This window comes from Pinus tabuliformis, chromosome 9 (genome assembly GCF_031772625.1).
Source record: "Pinus tabuliformis cultivar Carrire ecotype Pingquan chromosome 9, CPIR1, whole genome shotgun sequence".
Lineage (NCBI taxonomy): Eukaryota > Viridiplantae > Streptophyta > Pinopsida > Pinales > Pinaceae > Pinus > Pinus tabuliformis.
Genome location: NC_142307.1, coordinates 1,121,986,395 through 1,122,011,710, shown reverse-complemented (window position 1 = coordinate 1,122,011,710; position 25,316 = coordinate 1,121,986,395).

Here is a 25,316-nt window from a genome sequence, read left to right as displayed (position 1 = left end):
GAGAGGCCACTTGAGATTTGAAGGAGATCTCTATGATTATGACTCTAATTACTTGTTCACTATAGCTTTGAGCCCCACAAACTTCACACACACAATGCAAATGGAAACATTTTGCTGCCATTTTCACTCGAAAGATGGTAGCGTATATAGAAGGGCTAGGGACCCCCATAATGGAGGAGGTAAAAGGGTAGGGATAATGCCCTCAAGTTGAATATGGGAGGACCCAAAGCTAGCACACACCAGGAATGTTGATCACAATACAATTTGATTCAGGAGCACCTTTCCTCAAGGAAAATATACCTTTGATTGGGCATAATGGGTCTTTTCTTACTAAAGGAGTTGGTTCCCTAAATGAGAGTGATAGGTTAATTATTTGTATTTCCATGTTTTGAATAAGTATAGAAAATTATGTATATAGAATCGAGATTGTAACCAGAATCAAGAATATTTGAATAAGTTAGATAAGATGTAGGACAAATAGCATGAGAGGATTTTGTGGAGAAAATTATGGATCTGAACTAATTCTAGTTTGGATTCCTTTCCAAAGTACATGTATGTAAGTCTAAAAAAATTAACATGTGATAGGAATAGAGTGAAGTAAGGCTAGTATGGCCAAAGCGAAGGCCACTTAACGTAAATCAGGCCAAGATTGAGTCTTTGTAAAATTTTGTACAGTTGTATGGATGTTAAAGAGAGAGTACATATAGGTTGGTAGAATTTTTTTTATGTTTGTGGAAAAACCTGTGAACAATTTTTGAAACCAACGTTTCGGACTAGCTTAGTGAGTCCATCATTAGGGCAATGTGATTTGTATTTTGAGAAGAGAGAGCGCGAAATCATGGAGCTATTAATAGTTAATTGAAAAATATTTGATATCTTCTTTTATTGTCGGCTTTCAATTGACTAATTGATTAATAATTATTTATTTATTTATTATTATTATTACTATTACTATTTTTTTTTAAATTTATTTATTTATTATTTATTATTATTATTATTTATTTATTTATTTTTCAATTGGTGATTGATTATGTGTATATTTAGATTAATTAATTAATTAATATATATATATATTGTTAATATTTAAGATCTTTGCTATGTATTAAATGCTTTACAAGTAATGTATATAATTTTAAAGTACTAGTTTGAAGGTTTATTTAAGTTGTCTTCTTAAATTATATTTAAAGGAGAGTTAGGGTTGGTTATATATATTTATTAATAAATTTTTATTTTTTATTTATTTTATTTATTTTTATGAATGTTTGTATGTCTGTTTTTTATTTTATTTAATAAGGGTTTCCAGGTACTACTTAATTTTAGCCCATCATCTCTATTCATGTTGTTGGAGGATTTTTCAATTTCAATAGCCTCTTTCACCCTTATTTTTAAATAATGGTCTTCCTTGTGAATTAATTTTGCTTGTTCCATACAAATATAGTGTGAGGAAGAACATGCATGTTCTGCTAGACCTGATTTTTCCGACCTGTTTCTTGTAATATCATTAATGTGTTCTTTTAACCTTATGCCAAAGGATCTCCCTGTTTCACCTATATATACTTTTCCACATGAGCAGGGAACCGAGTATACTCCTTTGTGATTTTTTGGGTCTATTACGTCCTTAGCAGAATCAAGCATGTTTTTGATGGTGTTAGGGGGTGTGAAGGTAACCATGATGTTATGCTTGGAGAGAATTCTAACAATTTTGTCTGTGGTACCTTTTATATAGGGTAAGGAGATTCTAGGGTTTTCAAGAGTTTTCCTTTTTTGGGTATTGGTTGTGGATTTCTTAATTATTTTATGGATAACGTTTTTCTGATATCCATGGTTTATGAAGACCTTGTAGAGATGGTTAAGTTCTTCCTCTCGATGTTTAGGGTCAGAGATTCTAGAAGCTCTGGTTGCTATGGTTTTGATGACACCAACTTTTTGCTTCGGATGAAGGTAACCATGATGTTATCCTTGGAGAGAATTCTAACAATTTTGTCTGTGGTACCTTTTATATAGGGTAAGGAGATTCTAGGGTTTTCAAGAGTTTTCCTTTTTTGGGTATTGGTTGTGGATTTCTTAATTATTTTATGGATAATGTTTTTCTGATAGCCATGGTTTATGAAGACCTTGTAGAGATGGTTAAGTTCTTCCTCTAGATGTTCAGGGTCAGAGATTCTAGAAGCTCTGGTTGCTACGGTTTTGATGACACCGACTTTTTGCCTCAGATGGTGGTGGGAATTTGAATGAAGATATTTGTCAGTGTGAGTTTGTTTCCTGAAGACTTGGTGGGTTAGTTTTCCATTTTCCTTGGTAAGGAGGACATCAAGGAAGGGGAGTTGGTTGTCTTTTTCAATTTCAATAGTGAATTTATGTGTTCAGAGAGGTTGTTTATGTGTGATAAAAATTCATTAAGTTTATCTAAACCATGGCTCCATTTGGCGAAAATGTCATATACATATCTTTTCCATACTTCAGGGGTAAAGGGGAAAGATTTAAGGGGCATTTGTTCAACTTATACATGGAACATTTTAAACAAATGGCCCTTAAATATTTCCCCTTTACCCCTGAAGTATGGAAAAGATATGTAGATGACATTTTCGCCAAATGGAGCCATGGTTTAGATAAACTTAATGAATTTTTATCACACATAAACAACCTCTCTGAACACATAAAATTCACTATTGAAATTGAAAAAGACAACCAACTCCCCTTCCTTGATGTCCTCCTTACCAAGGAAAATGGAAAACTAAGCCACCAAGTCTTCAGGAAACAAACTCACATTGACAAATATCTTCATTCAAATTCCCACCACCATTCGAAGCAAAAAGTCGGTGTCATCAAAACCCTAGCAACCAGAGCTTCTAGAATCTCTGACCCTGAACATCTAGAGGAAGAACTTAACCATCTCTACAAGGTCTTCATAAACCATGGCTATTAGAAAAACATTATCCATAAAATAATTAAGAAATCCACAACCAATACCCAAAAAAGGAAAACTCTTGAAAACCCTAGAATCTCCTTACCCTATATAAAAGGTACCACAGACAAAATTGCCAGAATTCTCTCCAAGCATAATACCATGGTTACCTTCACGCCCCCTAACACCATCAAAAACATGCTTGATTCTGCTAAGGACGTAATAGACCCAAAAAATCACAAAGGAGTATACTCGGTTCCCTACTCATGTGGAAAAGTATATATAGGTCAAAAAGGGAGATCCTTTGGCATAAGGTTAAAAGAACACATTAATGATATTACAAGAAACAAGTTAGAAAAATCAGGTCTGGCAGAACATGCATCTTCTTCCTCACACTATATTTGTATGGAACAAGCAAAATTAATTCACAAGGAAGACCATTATTTAAAAAGAAGGGTGAAAGAGGCTATTGAAATTGAAAAATCCTCCAACAACATGAATAGAGATGACGGGCTAAAATTAAGTAGTACCTGGAAACCCTTATTAAATAAAATAAAAAAACAGACATACAAACATTCATAAAAAATAAAAATAAAAATTAATAAATATATATAACCAACCCTAACTCTCCTTTAAATATAATTTAAGAAGACAACTTAAATAAACCTTCAAACTAGTACTTTAAAATTATATACATTACTTGTAAAGCATTTAATACATAGCAAAGATCTTAAATATTAACGATATATATATATATATATATATATATATATATATATATATATATATATATATATATATATATATATATATATATATATATATATATAATTAATCTAAATATACACATAATCAATCACCAATTGAAAAATAAATAAATAAATAACAATAATAATAATAAATAAATAAATAAATAATTATTAATCAGTTAGTCAATTGAAAGCCGACAATAAAAGAAGATATCAAATATTTTTCAATTAACTATTAATAGCTCCATGATTTCACGCTCTCTCTTCTCAAAATACAAATCACATTGCCTTGATGATGGACTCACTAAGCTAGTCCGAAACGTTGGTTTCAAAAATTGTTCATAGGTTTTTCCACAAACATAAAAAAAAAAGTTGTATGGATGTTTAGAAGAAAAGCAAGTTCATTATGAATGTGAGGACCATGTAAATCTATGTTAAATTCGAGTTGAAATTAATTTTTGCAAGTGGCTATAGTAATCGTTCGGAGTAATGGAAATTTATAATGTTTATCCAAGAGGAAGAGAGCTTGGATCAATAGTGTTGAAATCCATCTGTGGGTTATGTGTATGTCCTATTATTTATGTTTAAACTTGAAATTTTTTCCTCTAATCATCTTGATTGATATACACATATCGCATAATACTAGGATTTATGTATACAGGAGTTTTTAGATAGAGTCCTCACATTTGATTACAATCCATCTCCTCGCATAGAAGACAGAGGAATTTAGCAATAGAACGATAGTTTTTTCATCTTGTTTGAGGAAGCTCTCTGAAGAGCATGAAATTCAGTTTAGGGATGCACACAGAGTATACAGAGGTGAAGGTGAGGGTACTTATGTGTATGCAGTGAGATCGATTACTTGAATCCATTCTTAATGTAATTAAAACTCCTGTTCGAGAGGCTCAATTATTGTATTATGGTTGCATAGTCACTACAACTACTAGAAATTATTCCATCACAATGACATGAGGGAACCGTGCAATGAAGAAACTAAAATAAATGAAAGGGATAATTGTGATGGAGCAAAATGACTCTATCGCATCACGATTTAATTAGAGGACCCTACACTTGATGCCTTTGATAGTTAAATATTGGAGAGATTAAAGGAATCTTCCATGATTGAATCACATTGCACATAATCAAGGGATGTTGCAATGGATATAACCATTGTGATGGTAGGGTGTCTATAATTTCTTTAGGCAATGGAACACTCATTATAAAAGTCCATGAATTATTGCGAAATAAAAGGTACTTCTGCACTAATAGTTCGTTAGCTTCAACACTCTCAATCAAATAGCTTCTTAAACTAATAAGAAACTAGCTTCTTACATTGACAATTAGCTAGCTTCAACAAAAACAATCGACTAACTTCAACATTGATAGTGAGCTAGCTTATGTAATCAATACTCAACTAGCTTTTATGCTAATAAGAAGATATGAACATGAACAAAACTAGTAAGTTAGAAAATTATGTGTAAAAAAATGATTCCGACCTATTTACAGCACATTTTATCACATTAATGTAATTCGATGGTCTAGTGACAAAAATGGAATTTCATAGCTTCAACAACCTTTATGACAGAATCTATTACATTTTATTTAGTCTCACACTTTACCAACTACACCAAACCAAGCTCAATCATGTCTCTGAGAAAAGGAAACTAAACTATAATATGTTTATTCCTTGTATGATATGTCGATGATCTACTAAATGTAATGGAACTTTGACTGTAGCAAAAAATGTCCACATAATATTCTTTATAGCTTCCTTGGTAGCCCCTATAGTAGCAATGTCTTCATCCTCTACACTTGACAAAGCAACAATGGACTACTTCTTAGCCATCTAGTTGATGGCTCCACCAAAAAAAGTCAAATACAACCTGTAGACTTTCCACTATCTACATCTCTAGCCTAATTAAGATCTATAAAATATCATAAATAGAATTATTCTTTTTTATTTTTCTTCTGACATAAAACATAGTCATTAGTCTCATTTAAATACCAAAAAATGATTTTCACAGTGACCCAATGCTCCTTCCTTGGAATAGATGTAAATAGACTAACAAATCCCATTAAATGTGTAATTTCAGGCCTAAATAAGAAACCCTACAACTTCAACATATGGCATATTGGTCATCTATTCCCTTTTTATTTCAATCTTAAAACATATCTCCGGGGATACAAAGACAGTTGAAGAACCATATTTTCCAGAGATAGATACAAATGTACCACTAGCAAAGGAAAGTGTATCTATGGGTTGAATTTTGATGCCTACAGTCGAGGTGAAGGTAAACAAGGTCAGGTGACTCATATGGAAAACAGAAACCGTGTCTAGCATATGTGTTTACTAGGGGTGAGTTGGCAAGTCTTTTGATATTAGTCTCTTTGGATTGGATATGGGACATGCTAATGGAGAGGGATATACCTACAATTGATAGTTTGAGAGGTGATGATGAGACTGGTACATAGGAGGAAAAGTCACTAAAGGATACAAATGAGAGCACAAGAGAGGTCACATAGCTGATGGGCCTCTAAATTAGACATAAATTAAGGCCCATGCCTATAAATTAAGCATAAATTAAGGCCTATGACCATCCTTCAATAGATTAAACCTCTCTTTTTTCATTAGATAATGTATTTTAAAATTTAATATATTCATTAAGAAGGTTTATGAATAATTCCATATTTGTGCCTAATATTGTTTGTTTTTGTCGAATATTGTGAGAATATTGGGAAGATTATGAAGATTTGGAGGAGGAGATAATTTAGGTACTTGCTCCCTACTATAGGAGGATGACTATTATATAATAAATCAACAAGATATTATGGAATTATGGCACATATTTTGTAACTCCAATGATCGAGAAAATCTAGGAATGTGTTCCCTGCAATTTAATGCAGATTCCTAGTATTGGGAACCAGATCCACTAATCAAAGGATTTTGGTGGGGAATGATTCATCCTTTGATGGGAAATGATTACTAATCATTTTTTATAAGTACCAAGTCGAATTTTCCTCTAGGGGGATATTTTGATTAGTGTCCTTGTGGAGAGAAATTGTATTTCTGCAACTGCATTGTATTTTCTTGCAGGGATGTAATTGTATTGATGAAATAATGAAGAATGGTGTCATGTTCAGCTTCTAAATATTGTTATCCTCCATAGGTATCTGATTTTACTTAGGCTTGGACATCCCAAGAGCCTCAAAGCCCTTTTGTATCATTTTCTTTCCTTCTTTTCACTTCTTATTCACATGCATCTCTTGCTTTTATTTCTTTCTATTTTTTCATTTAGTATTAATGATTTCTTGTTGTAGGATTGGGTTAAATGGTTTATGTAAGTTTTTTTGCAGGATAAAAAGTTTACTTTAATCCTTGGAAAATCTTTGGAAGGTCATAGTAATCATTGAGCTACTTGGATTAGCTTTCTTATTCCCAAATCTAGTTTTCTGGAACTCCTTTGTGGCAAAGAGCAATAATTTTCTACTATTTTTTAGAGCATGCTAATGAGCTTCAATTGAGTTGGTTCTACTTGCATTAGATCACAAAAACATTCTTGTTCATAACAAAAACTACCCCTTTGATTTTTCATTTGATTAGGCTAGGCATTTTATAGATTTACTAGCTCAATAGTTCTCGAATTTCTATATTTTCAACTATTATTTTTCTGCTACTTTTTAGCATGGGTTAACAAAGGTCTTTTTGAGTGATTCCACTTGGAATGGGGACCTAAGACATCCTAGTCAATAAAAAAAATTGTCCCATCCAATTTGGATTTGATTTTCTTGTTCATTCAATGAATTATAATTTCATATAATAAATCTGTAACATCATGTAGTAAAACAGGGGATCCTGTAGGAGAACTAGTACATCTTGTACGAAATCCTGTGGTGGCCTATTTTGAGCCCGAATCGAGAAAAATCATCATTGAAGCTGGGATTAGGCCTGTACTTGACCTCCATGCCATAAATACCATTTTAACCCTCTTCCTCCAAACTTGTCTCCCCTGCCAAAGAACAAGTGAGGATTAGCATTTTCATTTATAAAACAAAGAGATTAAAAAAAAGAGTTCTTTTATATTCACACATGCACATAATAGTTAATACTCCCTAGATCAACTCCATGCTCAGTTATTTTAAATCATCACATGTGATTGATAGGGTTAATTTAGGTTTCTTTTACATTTAGTTCATGATCTTGATGCAATTATAATATGTTTCTTTCCTTGTACTTTATTTCTTTCAATAGGTTAAGGTTTCCAATTTGAGTATTTCGTTTTCTGCAATTAGTTTAGTATTTGGTTTCAGTACATGCACTCCATTACATCATGACAGCAAATGAAGGACACATTGTATGCTGCACATATAGTGCCGAAACCTCTTAAGTTTGTACGAACCCTGGGTTGATAATTAAAGTCGGTAGCCTTCGGAGTTGCAACATTCTTGTTGCAATATCGAGGCTCATCAATTTTTGGCGTTGTTGCCGGGAGGTGTCAAAGTATGCATTGTTTTCTTCCCTAGTTGATTAATTTCTTTTTACTTTTTTTTCAAAAACAAAAAAGTAATCGCATTAGGCATATTTCATTTCAAAAATAGAAAAGTGCATTGCATTAGTGTTTTCATTAAATCATGAAAACAAAAAAAATCTCCAACACCAACCCACCCCGCCTATTTGATCACATGGTGCAGTAAGAGTCACATCACCATTCACTTTTGCAGGTAGAAGAAGAAGATGACAAAGAATGTAGAAGAAATGGAGGGAGATGATGACAATGAGGAAGATACTCTCGGATTTTCCATTGAAGATACTGATGGTAGTGTGCACATGAAGAACATCCCTCCATCTTTTCTTCCCAAATTTCATGGCCTAAAGTCAAAGGATCTGGAAACCTTTCGCTTTGAATTTGAAATTGTTTGTAGATGTTATGGTTACTTATTAAAAACTCAAAAACTGATATTTTTTCTGGAAACATTGAAGGATAGAGCTCTTAAATGGTTCATGAGTTTAGGGACTAATTCAATAAGATCATTGAATGATATGAAAAATATATTTCTAGAAAAATATAAAGATCATGATCTTAAGGAATAAATATTTAGAATGAATCAAAGAGAAGATGAGAGTCTTGAGGATCTAATAGAGAGGTTCATGTATAATGTTAAGAGGGAAAAACTACATCATTTAGGATCTAACACACTAAAAACCCTCTTACTTAGAATGAATAGGGATGAGTGGATTGATCTCCTTGATCTCATGAGTAGAGGTGATGAATACCAATTATCATTTGAAGAAATTTCTGAAACATGCAAACACATATCAAGAGGAAGGGCAAGAGTAGTTAAATCAACATCAAGATCGGTAAGTCAAGCTAAACTTGGAAATTTGCTTGATAACTTTAAAACATAAATTCTTAGTAATCTAAATGACCAAGTAGAAATGTTAAGAATATAATGATAAAAAGAAGATGTTGATATTCATCTTGTCCATGCAGAATCACATGATGTTAACTATTTCTCCTCATTACCAAGGTTGAAGGAAGTTCACCAAGAGGACAATGGAGCAAGTCAATTTCCAATGCAGCTATGTTATGTAGCTCCAAGAGGACCATGGCAGCCTAGTCAAACTAGTATGATGCAAGAGCTTAATTCACAATTTCAAGGTTATGCGTATCCACCTCAAAGTAATTGGAACACACCCTTTCCTTGGCAACATTGGCCATCTCAACCCCAGAACCAATCTTGGCAATAAGGTTGGCAAGGAACTTATGGGAGCCATCCACAATATCCTCAATATTTTTCTTAATATCCTCCATACCCAAATCCATGTTATCTCTACCATTCATCTCCACCACAACCACAACTCCAACCACATCCATCTCAAATATCCACTCCCACTCAACTACCTGTACCACCATTTCCAAACCCACACATTGAAGTAGCTCAACCAAATTACAATGCTGAGGTACAACACTTCCAAACATCTCCTATTGAGATAAATGGTATTCACCATAGCTCGGGAAGAGTATTGCAAAAAAGGGATTATCTTGATATAATTGAAGGACCACATCCAGATGAAGAAGATTCAAATGAGAGAGCTCCCTCATGGTTACTATCAAATCCTCCATGTATTCAAGAGAACAATGAGAAAAAAGAGGAAGATTTGAAGGTCTTGGTAGAAGAAGACATGAAGAATGACCCAGATAAGCAAAAAAACCAATGACATCAAAGTTATATTAAGGTTTGGTTCTAGAAAATCAACAAGATGGAGCATCACTCTCTTCTCCAACTATGCTTGATCCTTTCAAAGTCAAATAATTTGGTCTCTGGAATCGAGGTACATGTCAAAGAATACATTTCAAGCCTACACATCATTTTGTCTATCATCTTGATGTGCACATGGCTCCATTGAAAGTATTCTTATAGTTGAAAGTGATTTTGTTTTTCAAGTAGGGTAGGGTAGAAAAAAAATGAAAAATAAGAGAAAAAATAAAAATCTCAGGTGAAAACCTCCTTTGAGGCACCTCAGATTGGCTCATTGATTGAAAACCTCCATAAGATGGTCAATGGGTTGGGAAAAAATAAAAAAAGAGAAAAACGAAAAGATCCTAGGTGAAAACCTCCTTTGAGGCACCTAGGCAGACCTACTAGTTGAAAACCTCATTGAGACAGCTAGTAGGCCTAGACAAAAAAGAAAAAAAAGAAAAAAATCCTTGCTCCATGTATCTCTTTAATGAATGTAGGTTCTCTCCAACATCTACAAGGAACAAAAACAAGTTGCCACCAAAGAAATAAAAAATAGGTCAAACCTAGTCAAAAGAAGTCAAATTTTGACTTTCTCCCCCTTTGCTCAAATGATCCAACAAGGCCAAGTCCATGCCAATCCATAACCCTCGTCTATTTCCATCATCCACCCATCATTCTCAAGCTTTTCCCATTTAGTTTGCTTGTTTTCCTAAAAAACTACATGAAGGCTTTGTTTTACTACAGGAAACAAAAATACATAGAGCATAAATTTTTTTTTGCCATAACTTGAAAAACATGCTTCCATTTAAAAATTTGTTTCATGGGAAGATGCATATGGATGATGCTAACATGCCCAAGCAATTTCAGCAAATTCGAGTGCACGGTTTCTAAGAAATTAACCTCCATAACCTTCAGCCATTTTTAGTTTTTCTTGAGATTCGTGCATCCATTGACCAATTGTTTTGTATGGGGAGGTGTATAATGATGATGGAAATATGCTCAAAAAGTTTCAGGTCAATCCGTTCTACCATTTGGAAGATATGGACAAAACAAGAAGGCTACAAGAGGTTATCTTGAATTACTACTGGAGTTTCCTGTAGTACTACTGGAGTTTCCTGTAGTACTACAGGAAGTTTTGAAAAATCTACAGGAAAGGCAGTTCGATGGAAAAATTATGATGCAGGCCTATTTTGGGATAGGAAAAAAGGACATTGACTTCACCAAATCTCATCCAACACCCATCGTGATCATGTCACTCTATGGCCACACCTTCCGCTCATTCCAATACCTATTTACCCTCCAACAGAGAAATGACACAAACATTAAAAAAATAGGGGCAGCTATAGAAGCCTATTTAGAAGTAATAGTAGGCTCCAAGCATAACCTTTTACACCATGATTGGAAGAGGAGAAGCATAACTATAGGCACAATGAAACTCTTCCAGAGCTCAACAGCAATAGAGGAAGCCATCACCTGCACATCAACAAGAAGACAACCCATCAACAAAATAAGATCAACAAAAAAGAAAAAGGTAGTCAAGAAGATGTACCTGAGCCATGAGAAGCACAACAACATCAACTCAACAACAGCATGCATGTCTCTCCAACAACCATCAGGTAAGTACAAGTATGCAATACTCTTGACCTCTTCTATTGAGCATATTATAGTTAGAAATTTATTGTCAATGCATGAGAGATAAGGTTTATAAGCTAAGGATGGGTCAACAATCTCAGCCACCTTCAACTACTTAATTGCAGCTCAATCCTTCATTCATGAAATGTTGAAAAGTCAAATTATGAAGGGTGATGATTTCAAGGAATGAGGACAGTGGTAAGAAGAAGAAATTCTTGCAAAGGCCAAGTCACCACAACACTCTAAGACCTCCATCCACTTCATATTCCTTATCTATCCATCATTCATCCATCCCATTTCATATTTTCAAGAACAAACCCTACACTCTGTCTCACCGTAAAAAAAATCTTGAAAGAAAACAAACAGAGCATCCTCTCCAATTTCACAAACCTACACTACTTCGTCTGAGCCCTAGCACCATCCTCCAAACCCTCTACATCATTTCTTGTCACTATCATACAATTAAAAGACTTTGAAAGAGAAGGAATGATTGTTACAGGAAGACAAAATGTTGCTACAAGAAGGACTAAATGAACAAATTGTGCTAAAACCAAAAATGGCAGTGCCTAAGAGAGAACTAATCAAAACAGAGAATTCCAAGGGCATTAGGCAATCACCTAGGCCACAAAATAGAAGAAGAAGGTAAAAAAAGGAAATAAGGCATTCACCATCAAAATAGAATTCAAGCTACATTGATGAAAATAGGTTTTCCAAGAGGTCTCCAATCTCTTTCTAGCTTTCGTCCAGGGCCTAAAAATGGGAGAAAGGCATGGGAGTTAAGTTTAGGGCCTTCCCTAACCTCTGAATAACATTTATGCTCAAAACTGGTTTCATGTAGTTTTGACAGGAATTACTACAGGATGTCCTAGTTCGCATCTAAAGACATTTTGAAGGTTTCAGAGGTTTCCAAATGTTGGAACAAGGTAGCAGAAGGTTGATAAGGTTGTGGATGACCTTGCCAAAATGAAAAATAATCAAGAATCATCTTGAATAAGGGGAATAATGAAAACTAATGATCTCAAGGAACAAGGATTTTTATTTGCACAAATATGTTTTTGGGCTTGTCCTTGCAGAACTTACAGCCAAGATTCTTAATACACAAGAGAGAGGCCACCAGGGTCATGAATTAGGCACAATGAGGTCACTAAGTTTATCAGAGGATGAGAAACACTTTTAGTAGGGGGTTATGACGGGCCTCTAAATTTGACATAAATTAAGGTCCATGCCTCTAATTAAACATAAATTAAGGCCTACAACCATCCTTCATCATATTAAACCTCTCTTTTTGCATTAGATAATGTATAATTTGTAACTTTAATATATTCATTAGGAAGGTTTATGAATAATTTCATATTTGTGACTAATATTATTTATTTTTGTGGAATATTATGAGAATATTGGGCAGATTATGAAGATTTGGAGGAGGAGATAATTTAGGGACTTTCTCCCTAATACAAGAGGATCACTAAATAATAAATCAACAAGATATTATGGAATTATGGCACAGATTGTGGAACTCCAATGATTGATAAAATCTAGGAATGTGTTCCCTTCCATTTAATGCAGATTCCTTGTATTGGGAACCAAATCCACTAATCAAGGGATTTTGGTGGGGAAAGATTCCTCCTTTCATGGGGAATGATTCCTAATCATTTTTTATAATTACCAAGTCGAATTTTCCTCTAGGCGGAGATTTTGATTAGTGTTCTTATGCAGATAACTCGTATTTCTGCAGTTGCAGTGCATTTTCTTGCAGGGATGTAATTGTATTGATGAAATAATGAAGATTGGTGTCATGTTCATCTTCTAAATATTGTTCTCTTCCATAATTCTCTATGTTTCATTGGGCTTGGCCATCCCAGGAGCCTCAGATCCCTTTTGTGTCATTTTATTTCCTTCTTTTCACTTCGTATTCACATGCATATCTTGTTTTTATTTATTTCTATTTCGACATTTAGTATTAATGATTTCTTGTTGTAGGATTGGGTTAAATGGCTGATGTGATTTATTTTGTACGATCACATGCATCATTTCATCCTTAGAAAAGCTTTGGAAGGTCATAGTAATCATTGAGCTACTTGGATTAGTTTCTTATTCCCATATCTAGATTTCTGGAACTCCTTTGTGGCAAAGAACAATAAATTTCTGCTATTTTTTAGAGCATTCTAACGAGCTTCAGTTGAGTTGGTTCCACTTGAATTAGATCAAAAAAAAAATTCTAGTTCAAATTTTTTTTTACCCCATTGCATTTTCACTTGATTAGGTTAGGCATTTTATAGATTTACTAGCTCACTAGTTCTCGAATTTTTAGATTTTCGACTATTAATTTTCTACTATTTTTTAGCATGGGTTAAAAGAGGTCTTTTTGAGTGATTCCACTTGGAATGGGGACCTAAGACTTCTCAGTCAATAAAAAAATTTGTTCCATCCAATTTGGATTTGATTTGCTTGGTCACTCGATGAATTATAATTTCATATAGTAAATCTATAACATCCTGTAGTAAAATAGGGGATCCTGTAGGAGAACTAGTACATCATGTAGGAAATACTATAGTGGCTTGTTTTGAGCCTGATTTGAGAAAAATCATCATTGAAACTAGGATAAGGCCTCTACTTTACCTCAATGCCATCAATACCATTTTAACCCTCTTCCTCCATACCTGTCTCCCCTACCAAAGAACAAGTGAGGATTAACATTTGCATTTATAAAACAAAGAGATTAAAAAAAGAGTTCCTTTATATTCACACATGAACATAGCAGTTAATACTCCCTAGATCAAACTCCATGTTCAGTTATTTTAAATAATCACATGTGATGAATAGGGTTAAGTTAGGTTTATTTTACATTTAGTTCATGATCTTTATGCAATTATAATATGTTTCTTTCCTTGTACTTTTTTTCTTGCAATAGGTTAAGGTTTCCATTTCGAGTATTTCGTTTTCTGTAATTAGTTTAGGATTTGGTTTCAATACATGCAGTCCATTACATCATGACAACAAAGGAAAGACACATTGTATGTTGCACATATAGTGCCGACACCTCTTAAGTTTGTACGAACCCTGGGTTGATAATTAAAGTCGATAGCCTTGGGAGTTGCAGCATTCTTGTTGCAATAGTGAGGCTCATCAATACACACACCTCTTTTCCACTGATCTTGGAGAAACCAGGTAGAGAGTTAATGCCATCTTGGCTAGTGGCTAGTTAGAGTATATCAAGATTAGGGAAAAAATTGATCAGGATCACACTATGAAGGATGAGACAAAAGATATGCTAGGGGAGGGCCATCCAAGTACAAACTATCTATACATCTCATATGTAGTTAGTATAGGTAATTTCATATTGGAATCTTAGTAGACACACATTTGTGTTCTTGTTGGGAAAGATGACACCTAAACTAGAGGATGTAGACTAGATCACAAGTATCCCTATAGATGGTTCCATCATAGAGGTTGTGGTGTTTGACGGAGAAGAATAACTTTCGCACGAATAGGATGCAATCTATTGGCTCTCTCCACCCATAACAAATGATAGCTATTCTCATTTTAGTGATGCTTGATCCTCTCTCTTGTATTGGTTAAGCGGCCTCATAGTTTATTAAAGCCAAACCCTAGTTTTGAAAACCCGGTTGATTGATGCCCTAGTGTGAGACCTCATCCTTATAAAACCCTAATCTATGATAACCATTTTATTATTTTTGGAGTTGTGCTTGCTAGACTTAACTCTCCTTCCTTGAGTAACCTCAAGTCTTAGCCCTAGGGTTTCTTTGACTCCATTTTCCCTAACCTCAGATTAGAGTAAGGCACTAGTCTTAACATAAATTTTATCCTTTTCAAAAAACCCAAAGCCTCATCTTAGGTAACAGTTTATCTAGGGTTTGACCCTAAGCAATAGAAAAACCCTTAAATACTATCAAAACCTAAAATACTGAATTCTAGCCCTATTTAACCTAGGTGCCTTACCTCCTTGTTTTTCCCTAACTAGTAGGATAAAGACATTTACTATTGTTATAGGGTTGTATTAGCCTTACTATCAAGGTTTAACTGAGTTTGATAAGTTTTTACTATTCTATCTTTTATTGTAATTTTTTCTCACTTTAGATGGAAATATTACATACATTTATGATGAACTAGGCGCATAGTAAGTTTCACTAGCAACTAATCTGCTATATTTAAATTGAAATGGACAAAAATAAATTCAAATTACATATTTTTTATCTAGGGTCAATTTCAGGGGCTTAACATGGTCAGACCTCTTAGCTAGGCCCCAAGAGTTTTACTAGCAACAAGAAGCCAAAGATGACAAGCAGTAAGATACAGAGCAAGGCTTAATTCAAAGGAGTGTACTGACTATATCCATATCATCAAACATATGTCATTCCACTTAGGATGCCTTACATAGTGCCTAGTTAGTGATAAGATCAACATGGTCACAACCTCGATAGCTTCAATAAACAAGTGGAAATACTCTTCATCTTCTAAGCTATGTTTAATCAATAATATGGAAATTTTCCCTAGCAAGAAGAAGATGGACTACCAACTTGGGGAAGCCATGAATCTCCACCTCAATAGTCACATGTACCAACGCATCGAATAATGGCACATCACCGCCCCATTTTCCTTTAGTATCAAGTGAAAACCTACTGATAGATGTAAAGGTCAGTTGTATAGCTGACACCACCCACACTCTGTAATCCTACCTATATGTTTAAAAAAGTAGAGAGAATTACCAAAAAAAAACCTTATGTAGTAGTGTCTGAAAAAAGCTTAATAAAATATGTACACAAGGTAAATTAATTTCACTTATCAATTATAGACCCCACTCAATGTAGGTCGTCACTAGCCCAATCCACTAGGAAACCCTTTCAAATACAATAGACTTACCAATCATTGTTAACCAATTTCCTTCAAAAAATATCATCAAGCACACAAGCGACAACGATCTTCAATGACGGTGCAACCCATTAATGGATTTTCCCTCATATAATCAATGTCGAACTTGGAAAATAAATATCTCGCTAGACCAATTAATGACCCCAAGAGACTCCTTCGTGATCAAATTCAAAATTCAAATATGTTACCAGCTCCACCAACCAAAATGAATGCACTTATGTAGTAGTAAAGATCCTCAGAAATCCCTTGATCGACCATTCCCAAACCAGAGAGGAGTAGGAAAATCCACAGGAGAAAAGGTTCAAAAGAAATATCACGTAAAACAAGCAGCTAATGTGTCGTAGATATATCACAAAGAAGACCAACAAGTAATAACTAAGATCCTAGGAAATCCCTTGATCGACAAATCCCAAACGAGAGAAGGAGCAGGAAGATCCACAAGAGGAAAGGTTTAGAAGAAAGACCAAGTAAACAACTATCTAGTGCATCTCAAATAGACCACACAGTAGACCAATGGCTAGAGTGGAAAACAGATTGTTATTAGCATAACTTGAAACAAAAAAACCCATAGAGATCCCTAACATCATCCAGAATCTAGATAAAAAGTGAATCTAGGTTAGATAATTATGCTTAGACATATTTCACCCAATAGGAAAAGAAACTTCACCAAGGAAGGGTACATTTAATCCATCTACCTCCACACCTGCAACCAAAATCACTGCCCTTGTGAATTTTGTGACTAATGCTTCCACAATCCAATATTTCATCTGCAGTGTCTGGTTCTCACAAAAGTTGTCGTAGATATTTTGAAGTAGGAATATTGTCTTCCAACGGATATTCTATAATTTTCCTCCACCATTCTTGTAGAAAGTCTGATGTAGATTTTCATCTACTCATGAATTTTTAATCAAAAGCACAAGAAAAAATCCTACTCTACTAATCCGCAGAAGTCAATTCACAATTTAGAACAAGAATTTCAGACATGCAATAAGAAATAACACACATGCACACACTATTTTTCATGTGAAAAGAAATATGCTAAAAACCCCAATGCCTGCTTGCATTAATCTAATGAATATAGATGTATTACAACTGCTTTTCTCAACTAAGCACAACCTACAAGTGAATAACCTATCTCTTTACACGCTGAGAAGCTCTGACTCATACTTGGTCAATTTTTTCCTTTTCTTGAGCCCATATTTCATTGTGTAATTCCTTGAGAAATTCGGCCCTTATTATTTAGAAATTTCTAAAAAATGTATTGCGCAATTCCCAAGGTTGATCATCTGACTGAATGCAAGACCTGTACACTAAAGACTAGTCTACAAATAATGCTACACTGCCTTGGAATCTCCACCATGGCTAAGGAACTCAAATTCTCTGCATGCACTAGTTATTTTAGGTTGATTGATTAGTTAATTGGATGATCACTGAGTTTGAATGAAGTCTCACAGCACAACTGATCTTCCACTAGTTCCTTCAATAGTTGGAACAAGCTTAACTGAAAACAACTTGAGATAATTGACTTTGATTGCTACCAATTAGAAATCATGCATGCTTAATTGGAATCTAACTCCTCCAACTCAAATTTACTGAGTAAACAGGGTGACACAAGAAATGTCACACAGGTTAACTGCATCCAAGTTGTTTGGTGATGTGGAAATTCAAATTTTCTCAATTTAATCAAGGAAAAATTAAATTGAGAATTTCTTACTACATTTTTAAATACTCTATCTCAGCAAGATGGAACTTGAACTTCCCTCTTGAAAAATATTTTGTCAAAATGTCAGCATCTTGTTCCTCTATCGGAATGTAGTGTAGCAACATTATCCACCTATGCATACAGTCCTGTAAATGGTGATACCAAATATTTATAGGCTTGGATCAATCGTAAAATATAGGATTCTAAGAGATCTTGATACAACTCTGACTATAACAGTGGATCACAGTTGGATCCATCATCTGACCAAACATTCCAACAAGTATCTTTCTCATCCATATCGTCTCACATGCTACTTGAATTGCAACCATGTATTCTTCTTCTTCCGAGTTGAGTGCCATAGGTATTTTCTTCACGTTGTACCAAGAAATAGTTGTGGACCCAACACTAAAAATTCCACTTGATGTACTCTTTCGGTGTAATGGACTTCACGCCCAATCTGCATCTGTGAATCCACACAGCTTCACTAACTCTTCCTATTTGTACCATAGTCCAAACTGGGTAGTGCCACTGAGGTATCGTAGAACATTCTGAGCTTCCTTCCAAAATAATTTTGTTGGACTAAACATAGCTTGGCTTCATTGGGTGACTGCATAGCACATATCTGGTCATGTGTTCACAAAATACATGAGTGAACACACCAGCTACCGATAAATGGTAGCATCCACTTCTTCACGTGAAGTGGCATCCTTCTTCCTCAAGTTGGTCACTAGACGCATCTCCATGGATTTATGACTCTCCATGCAAAATATTTGTAGTATCTCATTTGCATACTTGCCTTGAGAGACAAACAGTTCCCCATCGCCTTACCATACTTCCAACTCAAGGAAATAGTGCATGAAAATCATGTCCATTTCAAATTCCCTTGCAAGATATGGCCAGTTGCACATCACTAATTAAAATCAAATAATCAACATATAAGACAATAATAAGAAATTTTCCTTCTACCAAGATGTGATAGAGGTTGGCATTCGCTTCACTTTTAGTGAAACCTGTTGGCTTAGTGGGCCCTAACCTAGGTTTTCCATTAACTAGCCAAGAAACTCCCTACACTACTAGCCCTTTTGGCTTCAATCCACGGAGCACAAACTAAAATCTCACTCGAAGAAGTATGGGGGGATGCAAGAACCAAGTTTCCGCACCCAGAGATGGTAGTGACATCGTTTTATACCCTAAACCTTCCTTCACGTAGATTGATAAGTATTTTAGGGCTTATCGATATAATTATGTTATTCAGCCTCTAGACCTTTGCAAAGGTCTACGACCGTACTTCGCATACCCTAAATAGGTGAATCAGCCACTTACGCAACTCTGTAATTATTCTTACTTCTATATTTACCTTGATTAGTTTAAGTATCTAATGACTTCAACATGCATTAAGAAGTCTTCACGTAAACATATATTATTACTTGCATTCATACAACAAAGTAAAACATATAGATTCGCGCATCAATATAGCATTAAAACATGAACCCAATATTCATCATCACACAAACACATGCATTCATAACAAAAGTAAATAGGTCGAACACATGTGGTTCCAAAATAATTCTTTTTATTAATGCTTCAGATCTTCCTTACAGAGTCTAACTGCCCTGCGAACACATCTACAGGGGTATGTACACTTAGTTGCAGACTTCTACCCTAGGCCTCTGTGCACATAGCTGCAGATCCTCTTTCCTACGCTAATACTCTTCACTCTAACCTCTCACAAACCTATTACATCCATCTCAATTACCAAAATCTACTAAGAACTACCTTAGACTCTTCTAAGAGTCTCCTTTTTATACAATCCCATGGTCCGCGGACCATGGGTAGATCTCCTAAAGCCAACATAACTTACATAAAAGAAGGGAAAAAACCCTTTATGAAACTTTACCTCTTTTCACTCCACGACCATAAAATGCAGAGACTTTACACTTTTACAGAGAAAACTTGGGCTTTCTGCCCCAAATCTTGGGCTTTTGACCCTAAAATTGACTCTAGAGGACCCATTCCCAACAGGCCCCCAAAATAATTATGGTGATTCACCCCGAATCACTCTGCTGGCATGGAGATCTTGTCGCGAAGACCTCCTAGCTCCACTTTCACTACTACAACTTCAGTGGTACACTATGTCACTGCCTGTTTAACCTGCTCTACCAGTTGCTCTGTTGCTAGTCTTGCACCATCTACTTGGATCTTCTGTTGTACTGTCTGTAGGCTAGCTAGCTTTCCTTCAATGGTGGTGTTGAGTGGATAAGCCTCATCCAACTAAGGCCCCAACCTAGCCTTGAGTACTGCCTCTCCTCGTTGTGCTCCGTCTGCCTGTTCCTTCAGTTCCCTTCCATCTTGTAGCTTCGTCAATCTCAGTGTGATGACAATGGTGCATGCCGTTGCTCTGACCTCATCGTACTACTGCTGCAATTCCCTCACCTTAGTTTCTAACCTCTGTAGGTTAGGATATTCCTACAAACTCGTAAGTGCCTCCAACATTTGCTTGAAGAGCGTGGTGCAATCTATCACTGCGGCATCTACTGCAGTGACTGCATCCTTGAAAACTGCCTCGCATTGTTCTTTTACCTTTGGTGGAGTCAAAGGCTGGGCCTTCAACTCAAGCTCTATAATTTTAAGGTTCAGCTCAAACTAAACCTTGGCTAGCTCTATCTTGGCATCACACATACCTACAACCAATTTATGAATTTTGGCCTCCACCAATGCTTCTTCGGGGATATACAGCTCCATATGCAGCTCCAGAATGGTTCTGCATGCTTCAGCGACCACTGTCACAGTGTGCTCATTCTTTTGCTACACCTTCTTCCATGTGTCAATTTTAGAATTCTTCTCGACGAACATCTGTGCATTATTGACCTTCTGTTCGTTGATCACACTCAGCGCCCATTGCTCTCGAGCCTGAAGTTATGCAATCACACTTGCTTCTAGGATGTGAAGGGCTTCACTCGACAGCACAACCAATTTCAACCCAATCTTCTTGACAGCACTGACAGTAGCGATGTCAACTTCCAATTCTACAGTCAAAGCTCCATTTGGTAGTGTGACAGCCCAAGGATCCAAAGAGCGAACCATCTCCGCACTTCTGAGGTTCCTGGTGCCAAACTAGTCAACGCCACATTGCTTTGTCCTACACTGGCCTGTAGTTGAGTAGTTTGGACCTGCAGCTCACGCAGACCTATCTCAATGGCGACCAAGGTTTGTTTCTGCTACTGCAACAGTTCCATGGTTGCACCCCTGAACTTATCATCAATGTCATATAAGTCACCTTCTCTCAAGGTGATCGGGTTGAGCGACGATTTACTGGCCTTGGACTTCTTCCGCGGCCCTTATTTCTCTTGTTCTCGAGTACACTACACCAAGAAGGGAGTGCTCTCCTAGTATCCGCCATCCTGTTCAGATTGCAGCTCGTCCTCTATCTGTGGCAAAGGAGACCTCTGAATTCTGTCAAAGTTGCACTCTTCCTCCCCTTCCTTCTCTTCTGCATGCTCCTTAGTGGCGCCCCTTGCTTTTGCTCTGGCTTTTTCCTCAACCTCCTTTTTCCAACTTTCAGCCAACTGCTGCATTTTCAACCATGCCTCTTCCTTCTTCTACTTTCCTATGGACTTACTAGAGCCGACTGACAAATATGAGACTGTGCACTACTTTGTTAGCCAACGATCAAGGACCACTGCGATTGCATCACCTGTTTCGAGGTATGGGAGATAATACCAATTATGCTCTAGGTCCTTCCTCGCCCAGAAAGAGATATAGTGGAATTCTGCTTTGAACTTTGCGTATCCTGACAGTTACTTGAAGATAGTTGGTGACAATCGTGGTTTCTTGTTCATGGCCATATTGATGCTCATCTCCATCAAAACCCAAAATACCTTGCTCTCGTGGATCCCTGCAGTGTCCTTCATGGCCGACAACGAAGCAATCAGAGGAAATTGATTGTCCTCCAGTAACTACCACGCAACCAACAAATTTGATAACAACAGCCAAGAGTAATGAAACATCTTACTCTGGTCCTATGCCTCCCTGTAGTTCACTAGGAACTCGCTACATAGGTAGCACACCCAATTGAATTGTACGCCCTCTGCGCACTGGGCCGCTAATGGAACTACTGGTGATGGCACCTCATCTGCACGACACTTTCGCATTATCTTCTCAGCAAAGATCTCAGTGGCTACGTTAACTGCGGGTTTGGTTATGCTTGAAATGGAATATCTGTGCGACTTCTTGGCAATCTTGAACTTCTCCTTCATTCGCTCAGCGAGGTCGTGCTCGCTCACCTTTCAGCCAAATGCTTTGGCTGGATTCAACCCTAAATGTGGCAACAAATTGATCCTATGGATTAGCATATCAGTTATAGGGATTGGCTCCTCCAACCACAGGCACCCTTCATGCACCAAGAGCATCAACTGTTTGATAACTATCATGGTTATGGGGGCGCGATGGTAATGCGGTACCCATAGAAGATTCAACAACCCTGCCTTTTTGACCCCATGAATCCACTTCACCGGCTCCAGCATGGTGACACCCGAGTCCTTGTAGAATACTCTCTGCATTAAATTATCAGTAGCCAGGTGGGGGAGCCGCTCTATGTCTGCCAAGTCCCATTCCTCAAGATTTAAATGGGGGACGGGTGCTAGGCACAGTCCTTCAAACGTGATCTTTTCTGGCAGCAAAGGTGTATTAAGCATAAATTTCCCCTCATCTGGGTCCTTCGGGACCTTCACCTTACCTTGGCATGGAGGGATGTATTCTGGTAGTTTTGAGATAGGTTATACTACCGCAATATCAATATCCTTTGTGCCCATACCAGTTTCTTCTACGCTCTCATCGGATTCTAGGTTTACCACTTTTCCTTTCTCTTGTGCGGTGGGTTTCTCTTTCTTCTGGTGCTTCCTTGGCGACTCATGCACTAGTTGTACCATTTTTTGTTTATCCTTCTTCATCATAGGACCCTCTCTGGTCGGTGTAGGCCTCAGCCTAGGCAACCTCAGTGATTTTGGCTTGTCTGCGAGCACCTCCACACTTACGACCTTAGGGGAAACTCACTTAGAGGCCATCGATCCTTCAGCACTTGCATTTTCCACGAATGTTGAAATGAGGCTATTAAGGAGCTCCTAGGTTTCATTAGGTAACTTGTCAAACACTGAACTAGCCACCAAAGCCTAAACAATCATAGGGTTCATGTGCAACCGATAGCTCGAGACCTCAATTCTCAAAATGCAAAGTGTTTTTCGTTGGGTGACCATCTATAATTTATAGGAAAATTCGAATTCAAATCTGACCGTTCCCCCCAAAATCCACTCATAAATGTTAGGTTGGCTGCAGATTTTCAAATATCTTGCATTTAAGTTTTGCCTTAAATGCTGGCCCCTTGCTCCTTTTAGCCATTTTCTAACTGTCAAATAATGAACAGTGACCATAACTCCCCTCGCGCTTCTGTTGACGATGTGACATTCCTCCATTTCACACAGTTCCCCAGTCACACAGCTCAACAACCCGGGCAGTGTAGTTTATAGTCCTACGCCTCCTTTCAACTGCCTGGAGCGTTAAGGTTGTGCTTCCCTCATATAGTCATTTGGCAGATCCCCGGTATATGGCTTCAATCGGTTTCCATTTACCTTTCTCAGAAAGGGACCTCCATTCAATTTCACCAGCTGGATTGCTCCACCATTGGTAATCTCCTTGATGACATATGGCCCCAACCAATGCATTCAAAATTTTCCTAGAAATTTATCAACCTTGTTGTCATATAATAAAACTAAATCATTTACCTTGAAAGTGTGCAGTTTGATGTGCCGATTGTGCCATGCATTTTCGTGCTCATTTTGAACTTGCTGATCGAATCTATCCAAAAATCTATCCTCTTCAAGTTGTGTTAGTTGCACGAGCCTCTCTTGCAAGGCTCTGCGATCCGCCATTCTTGTGAATGCTGCTATCCGTAAACTAGGTACAATATACTCCATTGACATCACAGCTTCTATGCCATAAACCATCCTGAAAGGCGTTTGTCCAGTCAGCTTTTTGCAAGTCGTTCTGTAAGCCCATAGCACTGCGGGTACGCGCACATCCGAATCATTGCTTTGTGGAATGCAGACATTTTTCAGCGTGTTCTCCAATATCTTATTAAATGCTTCCACCATCCCATTAGTTTGCGGATGATATGGCATACTCTTTTGATGAGAAACCTGGAATTCCTCCATCAGTGCGCTAATTGTTTCATTTAGGAAATGCGTATCGCAATAGCTCATCAAAATCTTTGAGAAACTAAACCTCGTCAGCACATAATCAAAGAGGAATTTTGTTGTTGTTGCCCCTGTTCAGTCCTTCACACACTGCGCCTCCACTCATCTGGTCAAATACTTAGTCACGGTGATGATGTACCATGCGCCCGTCTTCTTTCTTGGAGGATGAATCAGTCCTACAAAGTCAATCACCCACTTCTCAAAAGGCTGTAATGACATTTGCGGATTCAAAGGCAGCTCATACCTCCATGATGGACTGCGGGTTTTTTGACATGCATCACATGCCCTACAATAGGCTTTTGAATCCTTATGCAATGTCGGCCACCACAACCCAATGCATAAAATCTTCTGCGCTATTTCTTTTCCTACATAATGTCCTCCAGCAGCTCCTCCATGAGCTTCAGCAAGGATGCTATTCTGTTCAAAATCAGACACATAGTGTCGTAGTATTTCATCTGATCCCATTTTATACAAATGTCTTGCAATGATAGAAAAGTATGTCACTTGCACCACCAATTCCTTCTTTTGTTGACTAGTATATCCTTCTTGAGTCGTTCTGGTTGTTAGGAAGTGTATAATATCTTCAAAGTGATTATCTGTGACGCGCACTGCAAAAAGTTATGCGTCAAGCAGTCCTTCCTCCAGATTAGTAGGTTCCTCTCCTATTTCAATGTGCGATAGATGATCTGGCCCTACATTCAATCATCTTGGCTTCACAATTACCTCAAAATCATATTCCTGGAACAACAACAGCCATCTGCATATATTCCCCCCCAACACAGGCTTGTTGACCAGGTATTTCAACACAGAATGGTCTATATACATCTTTTAAGTGTCCGCCTAATAGGTAGTGTCTGAATTTCTGAAGCGCGTACACCATAGCCAACCCTTCGCACTCTTTCGTCGAATAATTATTCTCAGATTTAGACAACTTCCTACTTGTGGACACT